Source organism: Zonotrichia leucophrys, chromosome 6, assembly GCF_028769735.1.
Source record: "Zonotrichia leucophrys gambelii isolate GWCS_2022_RI chromosome 6, RI_Zleu_2.0, whole genome shotgun sequence".
NCBI classification, from domain to species: domain Eukaryota; kingdom Metazoa; phylum Chordata; class Aves; order Passeriformes; family Passerellidae; genus Zonotrichia; species Zonotrichia leucophrys.
Genome location: NC_088176.1, coordinates 24247699 through 24265121, shown reverse-complemented (window position 1 = coordinate 24265121; position 17423 = coordinate 24247699). Strand labels below are relative to the sequence as shown.

Here is a 17423-nt window from a genome sequence, read left to right as displayed (position 1 = left end):
CAACAGCTGGTTTTGGAGACACAGCCAGAGTTACAGGCTCTTCAAAACTTCTTTCAGATCCTCTCCAGCTCTTTATAAAGGCCCACCAGGCATGTGTGCCAGTTAGGTCAGGTATTTTTTCTGCTGAGGTGACTCCTACGTTTGCCAGCTTGCAAAGATGCAGTGAAATTGATTTTAGTTTCCTGCTTAATGGCTGTGATGCAAGTGGCACCTGCACACTGAGCAGCAGAGCTCCCCCAGCACTGACCTTTGGCCACAGCACTCACGGCTCCAAATGGATCTTGGCAACCTACTATTTTGTGGAACAGATTATTACATGATTACTATGGAAATACAGGACACTAGCAGAATATTAGCAAAATAAAATATAAGCCAATAAATACAGCAGTTGCTTGTTGAAATATAATTTCCAGTCAGGGAAATATATGGCAGTGCAAACAAAACCAGTTTCTATTCCCTTTTAAATATTTAGTCTTTCAATCTTCTGGAAAGTTGCATTAGTGCTTTTGGATTTAGGTTTTTAGGTATTTTTTGTCCCTAGAATATTGCCAGCTCCTTTCCCCCCCCTGCACCACTCCAAGCTCAAAGCTCTTATTTCTCCCTGACAGACTACTAGCTGAAATCAAACAATCAGTGTTGATTAAGTTTATAAAAATGGAGTTCCTCATCTTCTAATCAATATTTTTGTTGAATTGCAACACTATAAATTTTCTTGGCCAATTACTTTAGCCCCCTTCCCATAAGAAGTAACCCTTCCCAACTAGTAGTTAGGGATGTAACCTATTCATACATTAAAATGATCTATTACCCACATCCCCAGGGTGCTGTTTTCTGTAATAGATGTTTAAGTACCATACCTTATATGCACACACACACACATATGGATAGATAAATCACTGGTATCTTTTTGAGGTTCATCCCATGGAAACTGCACGTACCCCTTAATCCCTCCCAAAATATTGACCTTTAATTAACCCGAGCCACAAATAAACATGCAAATCTGTATTTAAATTGCTTCTGAAATAAAGATGCACCTAAAATCACCCCAGCATCTGAAAGCCTGGAAGGAAAAAATGCAGAAGCAAAGGAATGGGAAACTCATCATGTACTAAACATCCTTTCTCTGATTAATATTCATTTTTGTCTCTACTATTTTCTAGTATTTTATTCTGTTAACAACACAGAATGAAATTTTATAAAACTTCACTTTGCCATGATTTTATTCAGCTGTGATATGAATGGGAATGCTGCACAAGTCACTGTGTGGCTATTTTCTCAGAAAGAAGCATCACATGAAATACTAAAATTGTAATGACTCTCTACACATCCCTTTAGCACATAACTGAACTCCAGTCCATATTCCATATCACCAGCCTTCCTTACAAATGCAGGATTTCAGCAGTGCTCAGAGGAGCATGCCTGTGCACTGTGAAGTGCAAGACAGCAAATGACATATCTAGTCTTGAATACCGTGACAAGTACATCAACAGGCCACCAGTTTCACCACATGCTTAACTGGACAGAGATTGATTCATCATATGTCTTTTGTCCTATGCCAAACCTATACTTCAAAGGTCCTTATATTGCTGTCTTCATTGCCACATCTGCCCATGCCATGACCTCTTTGTAAGTACATCAGTCAGGAAAAGTTATATTAACTCTTCTTCTGAATGTGCTTTAAGATCTGTATACCAAAAATTATTTTTTTAGAAAATCAAGTATTTATCTTGCACAGCTACAATACTCACAAAAAAAAAAAAAAAAACAATTGCTCTGTGAGCACATACTGGTTTTTGTGTTGACTCCATTTGATTCAGTCACCTGGACAATATATTCTACGGATGGAGAGACAAGAGTTAGAGGAATCAGCTGTTGCAGAAAACACCACCAAAAATACTTCTTTTGACCTGCAAGTGAAGTGCTACTCCCCTAGGCTATCACTACAGAGAAGACTTAGGTTTTACACGTTATCAGAAGCCTCATAGGTTTCCTCTATCACAGAAGTCACCTCACATATCCCATCAGCAGAGTAAAGGGAGAAATGAGAGGGAAGGAGTCCATATGGATGCAACAATTGAAATTGGACTACAAGGCTACAGCTGGAGCATTCTTGTTATATTCTTTAAGTATTCAGTATACTCTATCCATCCTCATAAAACCCTCCTCTCTCCCCACCACCCCACAATATTTTGGAAGGATTTTGATGTATTTTGATCAGTTTTGGTGTGTACACAATATATCAGCAGCAGCTCAGTTAAATATACCAGATAGTATAAGGAATATGTTTGGAATATGCAAAATAGATGTTTAAACAACTTAGACAAAATCATTAATCAAATTTTACAGGGAAAATGTTTCACTAAGCACTCTTGATTATTCTGGTTTTAGAGTATTAAGATAAATTCACACACAAGTAACTATAATTTTCTACATTACAGAGCACAATCAGATGAGAAAGTGCTGTTATTTCATGTCTATGGATGAAGAAAGTACTCTAAAATACATACAACACTAAAAGTCTTATGACAGGAATCAATCCTTAACAAACACCTGTAACATCTGTGATAGCAGAGTAACTGTAGGCACCGGTGAAGTTATTATTGCAAGGAATGTTTTATACCACGGAGGAAAGCATTCTTAAGAACTTTATAAATCCTTTAAAGCATCCCACAAAAGGAGGTGGTGGGAGGCACAGGAACAGGTGCTCTCAAATATATTTCCAAATATTTTCCTTCTTGAGACCTGCCTAATTTAGGCTGTGGGTGTGTTAGATTGTACATTAACCTAAGAAGAAAGAGAATGGAGAAACTTTGTGAAGAAGGAATTGAACGTGCCTTGAAACTTCTGGACCTCGCTGTTCAGACTGACTTCCATACACTGGCAACAGGATTAGGCTTCTCCCAGTAATCTCTTCATTGGTCACCAGAGAAAGACTTCTGATTTTTATATACAAATACTCACATGCATAAACAAGCGTGCAAACACCCATCCACACACACGTGTTTATGAAAAACAATGAAGGTAAGACTTGCCTTGCTGCCTTAAACTAGCACAGACACACAGATATTGAATACTTCCAAGGCATGAATGCTTGAACTAGAACCACATTATCATTCTGGAAAGTACATCTTATGGAAACTGCTATTGCATGATTTACTAGCGTCTAAATCCCTGCAGGGAAGCAAAACAATTATTCTCAACAGTTACTGTATTTGTATTAATGGGAAGGAAGAAGAGGACAATCCACAGAGCATTCTAATGGGCAGCCATAATAAAAAATACCCCAACAAATTAAATAAGTGCATTTTTGTTGTTCTCTCAAAAGCTGTAAAATTCCTGCTCAGGACGCTGCAAGATATGAAAGCATGACTAACTCCACTTTTGCTTTTAGCACTGCATTCACAAAGCAGCAGTACCAAACCAAGGGGAATCAGAGCACTGAGGCACACACTGCTGGGTAGCTGAAGGAGCAGAGCAGATACTTGCAGGTGAAAAGAAACTACCAAGGAGTGGTATTTGTGTCATTTGTATCCATAAATGGTGAGTTTACAAGCCAAAAGGAGCCCGTGAAAACCATGGCCCAGAGCACTGGTCCTCAGTGTCTCTGGGTTGTGACTGGAAAATTCAATGACAGTTTCAGAGCTATTTAAAGCATAGAGTCCATACAAATAAAAGACAAATAGCATTTCAGCATAGCAGGTGGTCCACTCTCAACTCTGATGTATAGCTGCTTCAGCACAGCTGCTTATTGCTTATTTGTAAAGAAATACCTTAAATTAATAAAGAGAGAATGAAAATAATGGATAAAGATATGCATATAAATTTAGCCTACATGAAGCTAAGTTGCTGCAATTTAAAACCACATTTGATGTAATTTAATTAGAAATATTGATTGAAATGAAACCAGCTCACTGGAAGGATGATGATAATAGGCTAATAATAACAATTGATTTGGTTTGATAAATGAACCAAAAAGCGAACTGGAGGTACTTAGATTTTGACCTATTTAAGGCCCACATTCCCTTTTCTTCTCTTCTTTACTGAATTTCTGAGATTTGTTCAATATATTATTAGAATAATACATCTGAAAAACATATAATTCACAGAAAGATTTGACAACTGCTGCTTCTGATGGCCCATTTTGAAATGCAGAGCTGTTGTGTCCCCCCCCTCACTCCACTCCAGCTTTACTGAATTACATGTAGTGTGTGAGCAGCAGCAATAGTAATTAAAAATAATGAGGCCTGGTAGGTCTCCTAATTCTATTATCTTTATAGCATCAGGCTTCAAGCAACTAACCAGCAAAACAGCCCAGATGAGAAATCTCTTCTGAAGGTTCAGTGGTTGTTTACAATGCAACAGGATAACCTTCTCAGCCTGGAAATAAATAAATAAATAAAATCAGAAGTCTAAACCAGACATTAATGGACATGATTCAAGAAAAAGTAAGAGTTAGCTAATTGATAATTGGCATAAAAGTATGCTTCTTTTTTCCTTCGAACAAGAAAACCTGAGGTGACTGAATAAAGTGCTCTGAGATTCATTTTACTTTCTTATTTCTTTGCAGAAACTCTTATTTGTTCATGGAATAAAATGAAGAGCAGAATCTTGCATATGCTGACTTTCTGTGTGCCCTATTAATTCCATTTAAAACCCACAAAAGCTACTTTCAGCTTCAGTGGAACTGACAACATTATTCTAACTCAAAGGGTGCTAAAAAGTGGAACTTAAACATAGGTCTAAACTAGGACTGTAACACAGTAGGTCCTTTGTCTCTCCAAAACTATTAAACACAGAATTCAATTTTATTGCTGCTACACTCCCATACTGTCTCTGAGCAGTAGATGTTTTTGCAGCTCACTAACGCTTAATTCCTTACACGACAAATGAGGCAGCAGAATTTTGTTCCTGGGTTTAACATTTGCAAAACAACTTTCAGAATAACATTAAATACTGTGCAATCTTCCTGTTTCTGCAGGCAAACAAAATCAGTAGCTTCCTGGAAAACTGGGATTAGGTACCCTCCAACTCGAGAGGCTCATTCAGCAGCTCATTTGTGCTCACTCCATCACCAGCTCTCCAGTCACATCTTGCTCCACTGAGACTGGGGGCACATTTACAGAGTTAGAGGTGAAACACTCACTTGTGTGTGCACACAGGGGGCTGGAGCAAAGACCTTAAAGTATCAATATTTTTTGTATCCTGTATCTCTTGACCTCACTACAAACATCCTCAAATCTCCTTTGAATCACAAAGGTGACCAGTGTCACTAGGACACTAAAGGAGGAGCTCTTTAAGTTGATGATCGCAGTGAGTCACAGTTTAAGCCCATGGAAACCACTCATTATTTCCCTAAATGTTGCCCAAACACTTGATTCTGTAGCCGCACAGCTCAGAAGGCAATCCAAACTGGCAGGCACTGTTGCAGCAGATATTACTTGCAGACTTAGGGTGAATAATAAAATTTAAATTAAAAACATTGAAGAAACTGAACCTGTATTTTGCGCAAAAATCTAAGAAGTCTAAATTTTTTTAAACTTGTTTCAAATAGAATCAAAACTAGAAATACAAATAGACAATTTCTCTCACATATATATTCATGTTTTGGAACATGATATCAAATAATGCCATTGATACTAGATACCATTTATTTCTGGAATTTAAATGGCAAAATCAAAACTCCAAAATGTACTGCAAAACAGATGGCATTTTAAAATAATTTTGGGACACCACTCTTAATTATTCAGAATATTTCAACCAGCTTGAAGTCTTTCCACAAATTACTGTAAAAAAATTTAGGATTTAGGTTTTTTAAAAGTTGTATTTCTTAACAAGAAGGAGTTTGTAGGTTTACTCTTTTTACTGTATTTTCTCCTTCTAAGGATTTTTTATGATAATAGCAGAGTATACCTAACTGTTCTGAAAATCATGCTCTTACTTCAACAGCCAAAAATACAGAGAACTTATTTTTCAGGGGCATATTTGTACTCCTGGATCAAGAAGATATGCAGCTAAATTGAGTATGAGGTTGCTTAATTAAGGGATTAGTACAATTAAATGACTGCAACCCTCTCTATGTCAATACAATAAAAAAGGTAAAAGAAACCAAAAATTAGATCAAAATGTAAAGCTTTGCATGAGAAATTAAGAAAAAAAAAAAGAGAACCTCACACTTTACTGTTCAATATCCAGCTTTTCTCACATTTCTTTTTTTCTATTTCCCACAACAACACAAATATCCATATAATAATGCAAATCATGTTTATTTCAATAAACAGTGGCCTTTGCATTACTTGTTTTGCCATAATTTGCTAATAATCTTTCAATATGTATACCTTATAACTGCAGTATTTCTATGATATCAGCAAATTCTATACCCCACCTGTTTGGCACATATAGTATATGCACAAGCTCTTCAGAAAATATGCATGTTTACCTCAGCTGTGTTGCCTTCCACCTGTGGATTCCTTATGAAAAGGTAACAGCAAGAGCAAAGGCCAGAGACCCACAAAAGAAACTGAGAAAACTTTCTTACATATTTCTATTAAATGGAGAAACAAAACTGTAAAATTCAGCACAAACAGAAGCAAAAAGGAGTACAGACTATCTGAGATTGGTAATTAATCCTCTGGGATCTGTATATCCCTTGCTAGAAACAGTTTGAGCTGAAGGGGACCTGCAGGAGATGCTCTCAAATGACTTTGGCATCCAGCAAACGCGGTATCATGAGACATCCAACTACCCAGACTCTTGATTCCCTTCTTTAAAAAGTGCAAAACCATGTTTTCCTGGGGCCTCGGCAGAAATCCACCACCCCTTCTATCTTATATCCCCAGTTATCAAATGTGGATGTTATTTCAGGACATATTCACACAAAACCTTCCCATGGTTCTCCACATATCTTTATATAAACATGGACCTCATTTCCATCTGTTGGGGAAAAACCCAGGCTGGCCCTGGTTGTCATGTGAAAAGAGCAAAGACAGCTCAGAACTATGTGTTTCAAATATCTTAGCAGAGTGGGCCAAGTTCAAACACAGAATTAATAACTAAAAAATAAAGATCAAAGCATTGGACATGCAGGCAGAATCCTCAATGATTTTGGTAGCAGTTTTGAAGAGAGTGTAAGCTGAGACTTGCTATGCATTTGGCTTAGCAGTGGTTGTTGTTTACCATCTCATTTTTTATCCTCAATACCCTCTTCCAGCTGTCTCATATATCACGCTCATAATTGCTGTGGATTGGAGAACACCGTTCTGTGGCCTGAGTGGAAATGGAAAGCTGAGGAGGAAAGTCACAGATAATTACACTGGTTAGCATTAGTCAGAGTCCAGGGTAGTGCTGGCAGAGAAATGCAAGGAAATATGAAATTGTTTTTCTGCTGAATGCTGGAGAGTTCTGTATGGAATCACAAGGAAGGCAGTCAGGGAAAAATATATTAAAAAACAATCAGTTTGTTCCGAATAGAAGCAGCCCATCCCTGCTTCCTTTCTGGGATTCACAACAGAGCGCTGGAACTCTTAAAGGAAAAATTCAGTAACTTCAGATATAACCACTGAATAAACACATAAACAGCCTCAGTGGAATTTAAAAAAAAAAAAAAACCAAAAAAAAAAAAAAAAACCACAAAAACAAACGAGCAGGGGGGAAGCAATAGACCCATCTGAATATGTGGATTTAAGCATCAGAGGAAATCAAATCTCACCAGTGCAAGAAAAGAACATGAAGGAAACATGACTCCAGTGAAACAGAGCATATCCACTCTCATTGGGGACTTCCATAGCAATCACCTGCATCATTATTTTTAATTAAATGCACATTAACACAAAGATAATAAAAGGCTTTTGTGAGATGGAAGCAAAATGACAGAGTACTCAACATGGTTAGTATTTAAGGAAAGTGTAAAAGTAATCATTAGGATTATAAAGTTATCTTAATCAAACACCATGATAAGCTGTCGTGCAGAATGTGGCCTTAGCACCTATTGCCAGTTTGCTCCTACTTTGGGCTGACACTGATGACCACACCACCATTACATGGCTGGATCAGGAGCCTGATTGAACCACAAACTGGCCAGGTAAGAAGGATTCATTCTCAGGCTGGATGAGGTCCCTTGTTCTACGTTCAGGCCATGATGACCCAGACACTTACCCAGAGCACAGGAGGAGCAGGGTGAGCAGCTGGCAGTGACAGAGACTACGCATGGGGCGTGGGGCTACCCCAGATGGAGCTGGCTGTGTAAGCTCAGCCTGGGCACCCGGTCTTCCCCAAGGTGCAGCCAGACAAGCAGCACTCTGAAACAGGTCCTGGCAAACAGAACATGCTCCAACAGGCATGCATCAACTGTATATCCTAAAGCACTTCTCAAACAGGGACAACTACTTCTGTCTCTATTAGCACAAAAGGCATAACCAGTCTTTTCAAATTTGTGATAGAATTATAGACAGAGGAAATGGCTAGGCATTTCTCAATTATGCCTTGATAGAAGTTCATTCCCTCCATACACTATCTACTTACTTTCCAGATGGAAATAGATGAAATTAATTGGGTTAAGCATGTTTTGCTAATGGTGCTACAGAAAGGGTATCCACAGACCTACAGTGAGCAGGTACAAGAGCAATACAAGTGAACCACCTTGGCAAAGAACTACAGGAAGGCCCATTTTTATAGATACTGATTACTTACAGCTCTTCATGTAAAGAACAGAAAGGAAATATTTTTCTGAATGGCAACAGCTCCTCATAATCTCCTGTTTTACACTACAGCCAAACTTTTTCCACTATTATCAGCCTCACGAAGTCACAATTTGTCTCTTTGATATGGAAAGTCTTAGCTTTGTAAACAGATTGCTATTATAATTGTTTTCTGGCTCTTATTAGTGGAAATTTTAATTTGCTGAGATTACATATGCCAGAAATGGTCATTCTTGTAAAATTGTATAGATATTGCCCAAATTCTATACTAATAGACAGCTCAGAAATATGTGCAGTTATGGGAGTCATACTGATCACAAAGACAGAAAAGCCAAATTTCAGTTTAGTCTCCAGCATTGCCCAAAAAATACTCAGCAAGGATCCTTTCAAGTGGGTCATCAGAAGGCACTAATAAAGCAGAAAATAAATCAAAATGTCATTGACAAGTGTTTCCTATTGGCTCTAAGTCCAGCAGAAGGATTTCTCTGAACATGTGCCTAAAATGTTTTCTTTTGATGCTGAGGAGATTGGATTTGGCTTCTTTACATCTGATGGGTGTATCTGCATGCCTTGGAGATTGAGGTCTGTTTAACAGAGCTTATTTGTTTAATCTAAATGACTATCTTGTTGAAATAGCACTGCCACTGAGAAAAGCAGAAGCTGAAGCTGGCCTTTCTAAACTCAAGACAAATTTGCCCTGAAATACAATAATGACTACTTTGCCTTGTCTTTGTATCCTGGTGTCTGAAATCTGTACTATTTGCAAAAATAAAAATACTATCACAAATGTTCTTGCTATACTACTTGATAAAAATTACCTGCTGTATCTTAAACTGAACACTTTAATCTGTCTTCACCATAAACATGGAAATCATAAAATCTCTACTCATATCCTTTGCCTTAGCACACTTATAAAATCTTGCAGAATCTTACAGGATTCCAAATCTGAACAAGTAGACCAGACACTGCCATTAATTTACAGTGCACTGCTGGAGGATGGGAGATGAAAGCACTGCTGAAGGTGACCTGTACAAATGACAGCAAAATTCCACCGATCACCCTGGTGAGTCTGCACTGCTGAAAACACCATTCTGGCTCTGGCTTGGTGTGACTGGGTCCTGACCATGCCACTCATTTCCTCCTCCCTCCCTCCTGCTTTTCCCATTTGTCGCCACTGGCACACACATATAACCATGCCAAGAACCTGATTCAGCGGAAAATGTTGCTGGGGAGGAAGAGAAGCAGGGACAATGCGAGTCAACAGGAGCTGCCTGCAATTAGATTGGCTTAAACTAATCTTGAAACAACACCCTCAGAACCCAAAGAGGCTGTTCCTCTTTGTATCTATCAAGATGTGCAGAGAGTCAGCTACCTCATTTAATTGCAGGCATAGCTAAAAGCTATGAATGAGAAAGGAAGGAGATAGCCTTGTCTGAAACTTTATAATGCAACCTGGTGCACTGTAGACATAATAAAATTATTTGCTAAGCCAGTCCACACATTAGAAGACCAGCTGCCTAGTGTCTAACTATGAAATTACTCTGCAAATGAAAAGCAGGAATAAAGAATAGCCAAATGGAAAAATACTTCCTGACCCAGCCAAAGAAAATAATTTACAACAGTTTCCCAGCACAGAGAAAGTAAAAAGGAGCAGAGCACTAGGATGTAGAAACTGAACTTCAGGGCAGTCAGCTAATAATGAGCTATTTGAATGGGTGTTTCAAAGACCCACCCCAAGTTATCTGGGGGAAATAGCACTAGACCTGTTACATAGTTTAAAGACAGAGGATATTCAGTTCCTAAAGTGTGACACGTAAGAACAGCAATTGATGTGGTATCAATATTTATATGAAGTGAAGCCATCTGCCTTTACATATCACTTTTCATTCAGTGATCCTCAAGTTCTTTACATATTATGTGTAACTGTTGCAAACCAAGATGATTTCTCCAATGAAAGTAAAAGGACTGTAAAAGGACTATTCCATAATATTAGTGCATTCCTAAATGGAACTTGGAGCACTTTATAGTCATAGAAATAGCCACAGATTTCCCCCACTGCATATCAAAGACCCCAAGGTATCGTTCCTTCCCCAGAGAAATGAATCACACAAAATTCTGTTTGCCTTCCCTCGTGTTTTTCACCATAGGAGTTACATTCTCAGCAAGTTTCAATTACCTTAACTTCAATTAACTTAATGGATCTATATCAATTTATTCCCACAAATAATGTGCCTTGAGTATTCTCATATACCATTTAGCTGTAACTAAAGGAATTCAATTCTAAGTATTACACTCCTTTTTTTCCTCAAAAAAATCCCCCAGCTTTATAGTTTTGCCCAAAAGAGCTGTGGGACTATGGTAAGTAAAAAGAAGTGCCTGCCTTCTTAATCTTGTCATCACACAGCTAATTAAAAACATATATCCTTTTTGGAGGCCTGGGCCCTGGAAAAACACAAGTTTTGGCAGCCTTTTCCTGGTTGCTAGTATATGTTTTTTTCATGCTACGCAGTTTTGGATTGAAAGGTTCTACACACAAGAGCACCAAGAGACATATTTTCTACAGATACACAGAGAGAGTTGAGAGCATAATTTGCACTGTACTGCTTGCACTGTGCTACTAACAAGAAAAATGCTGCTAATATAAAAATTTAATACCTAGCTACTGTCAGGTTTTCCATGTTTTTTTTCCAAAATTCTAAGAATTTAATAGAAGCTTCCTTCTTTCAGATGCACCCTAAATATAAACAGATTAGGGACCACAGATGTCTGGTGACCCACTGGCTCTCTTGGACACTGCAACTGAAATAAGCATTACTGAGCATCATCCCAGAGTCACTGAGAGAAATCAAGAAAAACTCCAAAACTTTATGATTACAGCAGAGTTCAGAAAGGAAGACAATTCCCCCAGACTTCTATTCTATGCCTCAAGCTTATGAGAGAGCTGTGCATTTTTAAGAAGAGATGTGGAGTTTCAAAGCAACTGCTCCACTGGAATTGGCGATGGTTTCTTCAGTTAATCGATTTGTCAGGCTTTTTCATTGCTTAAGTTTCACCAGATATGTAAAGCTCAAGCTTTTGGCTTTTAACGTGAACACTGAAAACTTTATACCTTAAGAGCAAGGTGATTTCAGTCACTTGGTAGGTGGTAATCTTTCCTCTGGTACAATTCATGAACAATTTCATTCACAGGAATAAAAATAGAAGCCTTGACTACATTTTAAATGTGATAAAGAAAAATACAAGCACACTGAAGTATTAAACTCATTCTTACTTGTGCTTTTTTTGGTTGGAATTACAGCATTAAGCCCTCTTATCTACACAAATTATAGGATTGTACAATTTGCCTGTGACAGTTACACGCCACCTATCATTTCGCAACATAAACCAATTCTGCAGGTTATTTGGATTTCCCATGCAACAAAAAATTTATTGGTCAGAGCACTCTCAGTACTGAAATAGTTGGTATTATCAAGGACTCTGACAGTACGTAAGAAGGCACAGTAGACAGAACAGAATTCTGAGAAGCAATAAAAGAGCTATTTAGAAGGCAGTGATAAAAATTGCCTTATATTTGCTAATACAAGCAGGTGATATCCATTTCCCATGGCATATAGTGTTTCTTTCCCCTCTTTCACTTACAAGCCAGGGAAAACACAGACCAAAAAAAAGACATATTAAAAAAAAGTGCAGCTGTGCACAAGAAAAAATATATTCTTACACATTTATATGTATAAATAGAGACATTCACCTTTTGACTACTTGAGACACCATCCTGAACATGTGGTAACCACATCTACGGTGAAGCAGGAAACAGAGAGAAAATCTTTTCCTAAAAAGTGAAACGGAATGAAAGTGAGCTCTCTAAACTCAGTTGCAGGTTGCATCATCCAAAACTGAGTCAATTTACTTCTACTTTTAACAAATTTAATCAACACCCTGTCATCAACTGACTTTTTATGAAGACTTCTGAAATTTAATGAGCTCAACTTGAAGCTGTCATTGGACAATATGGACATGGGAATTAGTCAAGATTTCTGCAAAACAAAAATTACTGAAAATGGTGTGTGGCAAAAAATGAACCCAAATTTATCTTAAAACATTGTTATCTCAGAATATAAATCAATAAAGAAAGCATTAAAATTTGCCAGTACTACTGAAAATTCACCAAGTACAAATATTAATGTAAATAATTTATATAAGTTTTAAAAGAACATAAAATCTATATTAATTTATTCCTTAATTTCTAATAATATTCTCTAAAATTCTAGAGAATGCAAACTTGAAGACAAAAAGGGACATTTTATGCAACAAGATCAGAGGAGAGGTGGAGGGAATTTCACAAACACATTTATAGCTGTCTCCTTAGGAACATATTTTAATCCACCAGAAATGTTCTACTTCACTTGTTAATGAACTCAAAAATTAAGCTTTTCTGAAGTGCTTCCAACTACATCAAATTTTTTGCAACCTTGATTCAAAAGAATAAAGAACTCTTGTTATTTTTATTCAGAGAAAAGACAGAATATCACATTTGAGAAGATTCTATTCTTAACAAATGAAACAACTGAAAAATGCAGCAATAGGATATTCCATCAGGAAATTTTTACTGGGATAGAAATTATTATGGACCTTCAACAAGAAGAAAATTAATCTCATAAATTCTATAGACATTTAAAGAAAATAACTTGCAAAACTGAAGCATATTGAAATGAGGATGACTGATGCAGAATATAATATCTAATTTCCATGTTAAAAAACATGACCATTTTAAGAGATGCCTGTTTGAGTTACCAAGAATCTAGGAATCCAATCACAAAACCAGCCCTGCTATAAACTGGGGAAACTCTAAGCAAAGGAAGAGTCACTCAGCCAGTGTGTTTAGTGTAAACAGAAGAGGATGGAAACAGAAGCACCAATATAGAACTTTAAAGCAAACAGAAGGACCAATATAGAACTTTAAAGCATTTCAGTACTCTCAGGCTTTATAGAAGAGATGATTACAGTAATCTTTGGTTGTTTTGGGAACATGACTGAATGAAATGTTGTGGTACTCAGCTAATTTTTACTCATCTGAGCTGCCAACTGCCTGTATGGTAGTCATTCAGTATTAATGTAGTTTTGGCCCAGGGCTTTCATTTCTGAATTTCTGTTTGGATAGTCTCAGATGTGGTGAGAATGTCAGTATGCTAAAGTTTCTGTTGAAAGGCTTTTTATACACATATATGGGAACTTGAGTGTTTGTGGCTTCAAGCAGAGTATAATTCAGTGCCACATTGACAGATAAAACGCATAATTTGAAAACTTCAGATTTTTTTTTTCCTTCTTATCTGTTAGCAATGCAAAACATTAATAACAGGATTCAAATTTCTGGAAAAATTTACATTAGAGCCAACCAGGCAGAACTACAGCATCACTCACCTCTGTGCAGCATGCAGTGCCCTGGCTCTTGTCACTCTGACACTTGGAGCACGTGCACCACTTTGTCACTCTGTACTGGGCTCCCCTGAAAGCCAAACTCCCCATCACCAGGCAGTAGGAGCCTTTTGGCACTCTGTGAAACTGTAGCAGGAATCAATACAGCTGTTAGGCACTGTGTAATAGGCTTTTTAGTACAAGCGTGCTGAATGACAGTTTTCAGCCTGCTTTCACCTCCTCTCCCCATCTCCTAGAAAAAGGCACCAGAAGAAAAAGAGGAAAACAGTGAGGTTCAGCACATGGTAGCTGATATTCCACCACTGACACTAAACTGGGACTTCAAATGGCACCTGTTTTTACCTGCAAAGTCCCTACAAAACTGCCAAGGCATGAAATGAATGCCAATCTGAAAAGCAACATTTCCCCCTTCTCTCTCTAATTCTAAACAACTACTAAACCAAGCTGTTGTGGAATGATTAGATCAAAGGTGTGCAAATTGCATTTGTGTGTTAAGGAGTTTGCACTGTCACAGTCAGAATATGGGCGTGAAAACACAAGATTTGGGCAAACACCTGAAAGTCTCCTTCAATAATAACCAAAGGCTTTTATCCAGCTATGTAACATCCCCACACATACACCTACAAGACCAGCTGTTTAGAAAGGTTATTTTTTAACAAAAATGATAATTTTATGGAATGTATTCTAAGCTCTGCAATATCTTTGAGAGATTTGATTACAGATTAATTTTCCAGACCCTTTTAAAGCACACATTTCCAAACACTGCCAACAAACATTCTGATAATTTGATTCAGGAGGGCAAAACCTCTATATACCAAAACTGATCCTCCCAAGAAAATGAAAGCAAGCAGCAGCTTTGTTTTAAACAGTACAACACTTTCTCCTGCGGGCTCTTTTCTGCAGATATTAGGTAACAGATTTTTCATTTACAGCTCATGATAATTTTTTGTCTCATTGACATTGTAAAGGGAAAATCACTACAAAATCAAATCCACAGCAATGGGCAGCAAGAGGAGACTGGTTTAATCCTCTCTAGGTTTGGTTTTCCATTGCTCTATAGTTTCTATGCGCCCTCCATGTAACACTGAAGGAAAACTTTCAGCTTCTAGTGACGGCATTCACTGTTTTCCATCTTCAAGGTGAATATGTTGGTTGAGAACAATTGGGAGGATTTAAAGACTTGCTCTAAACTGCACAACAGGTGAAGAACTAGTGGCCAGAAGCTGATTAAAACTCAGCAAGCTGGGCAGGAGCAGGCTCAGCTCAGAAATCTGAGAAGTAACTTAAATGACAGGGACATGGCTCCTGCTTCTGAGTCTTCAGAAGATTTGTGCTTTTCCAGGGAGGTTGTTTCACAGTGCCCCAAACACAGGGTAGGTTTTTCAATTTTATCTTTTCAAATGCTGTGTGCTTGCAGTGTAAATGACTGATATTTCTTCCTTGCACCAGTAAAAAGAGAACATGCATTGTTTTCACTAAAATAGCGATCGGACACAAAAAGACCACAGTGAGAAAAAATGTGAACAAATACGTAACATGTACAGACTCAAAGTTCATGATGACTCAAAGACTTCAGATGACTGAGGTTTTAACAGAGGACCTAATACCTTCCTAAAACTCTGAGAAGAGACCTTGTAAATATATCTGGTACAGATGGAATGGAAACCAGAGCCAGCCACAATGACCAGCAGGCAAGTTGAAAACCAGTCCGAAATAAAATAACTACACAGTGAAATTACTTTAGGAGAAAGCTTAATAGATTTATTATTTAGTCACTCACCATGAGGCTGAGCACTGTCCAAGGGAAACAAGGCAGAGGCACAAACTCCTGCTTCAATTTAAGTGGAAATTCTAACCACCCCTCTGGCTAATGCTTTACACATATGTTGATGTCAATAACAAATTTCAAAACAAATCATCTATTGGGTAAAAAATGCTGTGAAGACAGTAGACAATCAGCTGTTCTTCCAACTGGAGCAGCAAAATCAGTAACAGTGACTGAACTAATCTAAAATCTCACTCAACACTATAGTGCTCATATACATAACCAAATACATTTGGGGTTTTCTTAATCAACTGTGACTAAACAAGGTAATATTAAAATACATTGGAACAGGGAATCCTTTCTCAAAACTAGAGCCACAAAATAATTTGAAGTCACATTAGTATTAGTTTGTAAAATGTAATTAAATTAAAATTCAGTGTTATACAATTAAAACTTTAAACCAATTGGCCAAATCATTAGCAAGGAGTAAGTTAAATCAAAACAAGCGTTGCAGAAACAGTTCAGAATTATAAAGATACATAAATAATTTAAATATTTACCATGAAAAGTAACACAATCAAAGAGGAAGATACTTGAATAAACAAACATGATTAGGAACAAAAAGCTGAAATAAACATTTGTTTAAAAAGTGAAACAGCAACACTGCAGGCTTTTATACTCTGAAGGAAGGAAAACAGTTTTCATATTCACAGGTTTCAGGAGAAGTTATTTTGCTTTCTCAAATGAAAGAGATGGGCAAAAGAAGAGACAGCACTTTGGAGCTAATTCATCTCCTTGGTAAAGCTATACTGAAAGTTCTGAAATATTTTCATTGAAAACAAAGTAAAAACCACCCTTCTACTGGATTTCAAAGTATGAACTATTCAGAGTGTGGGCAAACACCTCTGCATAACTTACAACTGCATTGTCCCAAAAAGTGTTAACTACACGAGTATAATGTTTAATAAAAGCAGTAGAAGGAACAGATTTCTCAATAAATTCTTTAAAAATGCTTTTTAAATTCTCAAAAAAATTATGGCATATCTCTGTCCTAACAATGCCATAGTGTGCAGCATAGTCTGATCAGACTCTGTTTTTCCAAATGGAGCAGATACACATGAATCAATCATGTCCACTCCAAAACAGGAGCATTCTTCCTTATGTCCTCCACTAAAATTAGTGCTGTACTACTAATGGCTATGAACAACGCTGACAAACACCTGCAGCAGGGTGTAAAGTGAGTTTTAAATGTCTGTCTCTGGTCCCTTATCAGTGAGCTGCTGAGGGCAAATGGTGCTTGATGTTCATCTCCCAAGAAAACTCAGCCTGAGCAGTACAGAGCCACTGCTAAACGGTTTCTCATTAAACCATCATGCTCCAGTCTCAGCTTACAAAATAGAAATGTTCTTCCATAGAGGGAGGAGGAAAACAGAAAAATATTGACAACACTGGCAGGTCCTTCAACACTTACCAAAGAGAAACACTCATTTCAAATAAGTTCTGAAGAATTAATGCACTTGGCTGAAGATACA

General features: G+C 37.5%; 1 protein-coding gene across 4 annotated transcripts in view; it reads right to left on the bottom strand.

Moving 5' to 3' along the window:
- The window catches only part of RET (ret proto-oncogene), a 171184-nt gene that overhangs the window by 116557 nt on the left and 37204 nt on the right, over window positions 1-17423 (bottom strand). For all 4 annotated transcript variants that reach the window (XM_064716354.1, XM_064716357.1, XM_064716359.1 and 1 more), the window contains exons 2-4: window positions 14112-14252; window positions 12442-12522; window positions 4300-4377 (exon numbers count right to left, since the gene is read on the bottom strand). The gene's annotated coding sequence lies outside the window, so the exon portion shown is untranslated. The remainder of the gene's footprint in view (window positions 1-4299; window positions 4378-12441; window positions 12523-14111; window positions 14253-17423) is intronic.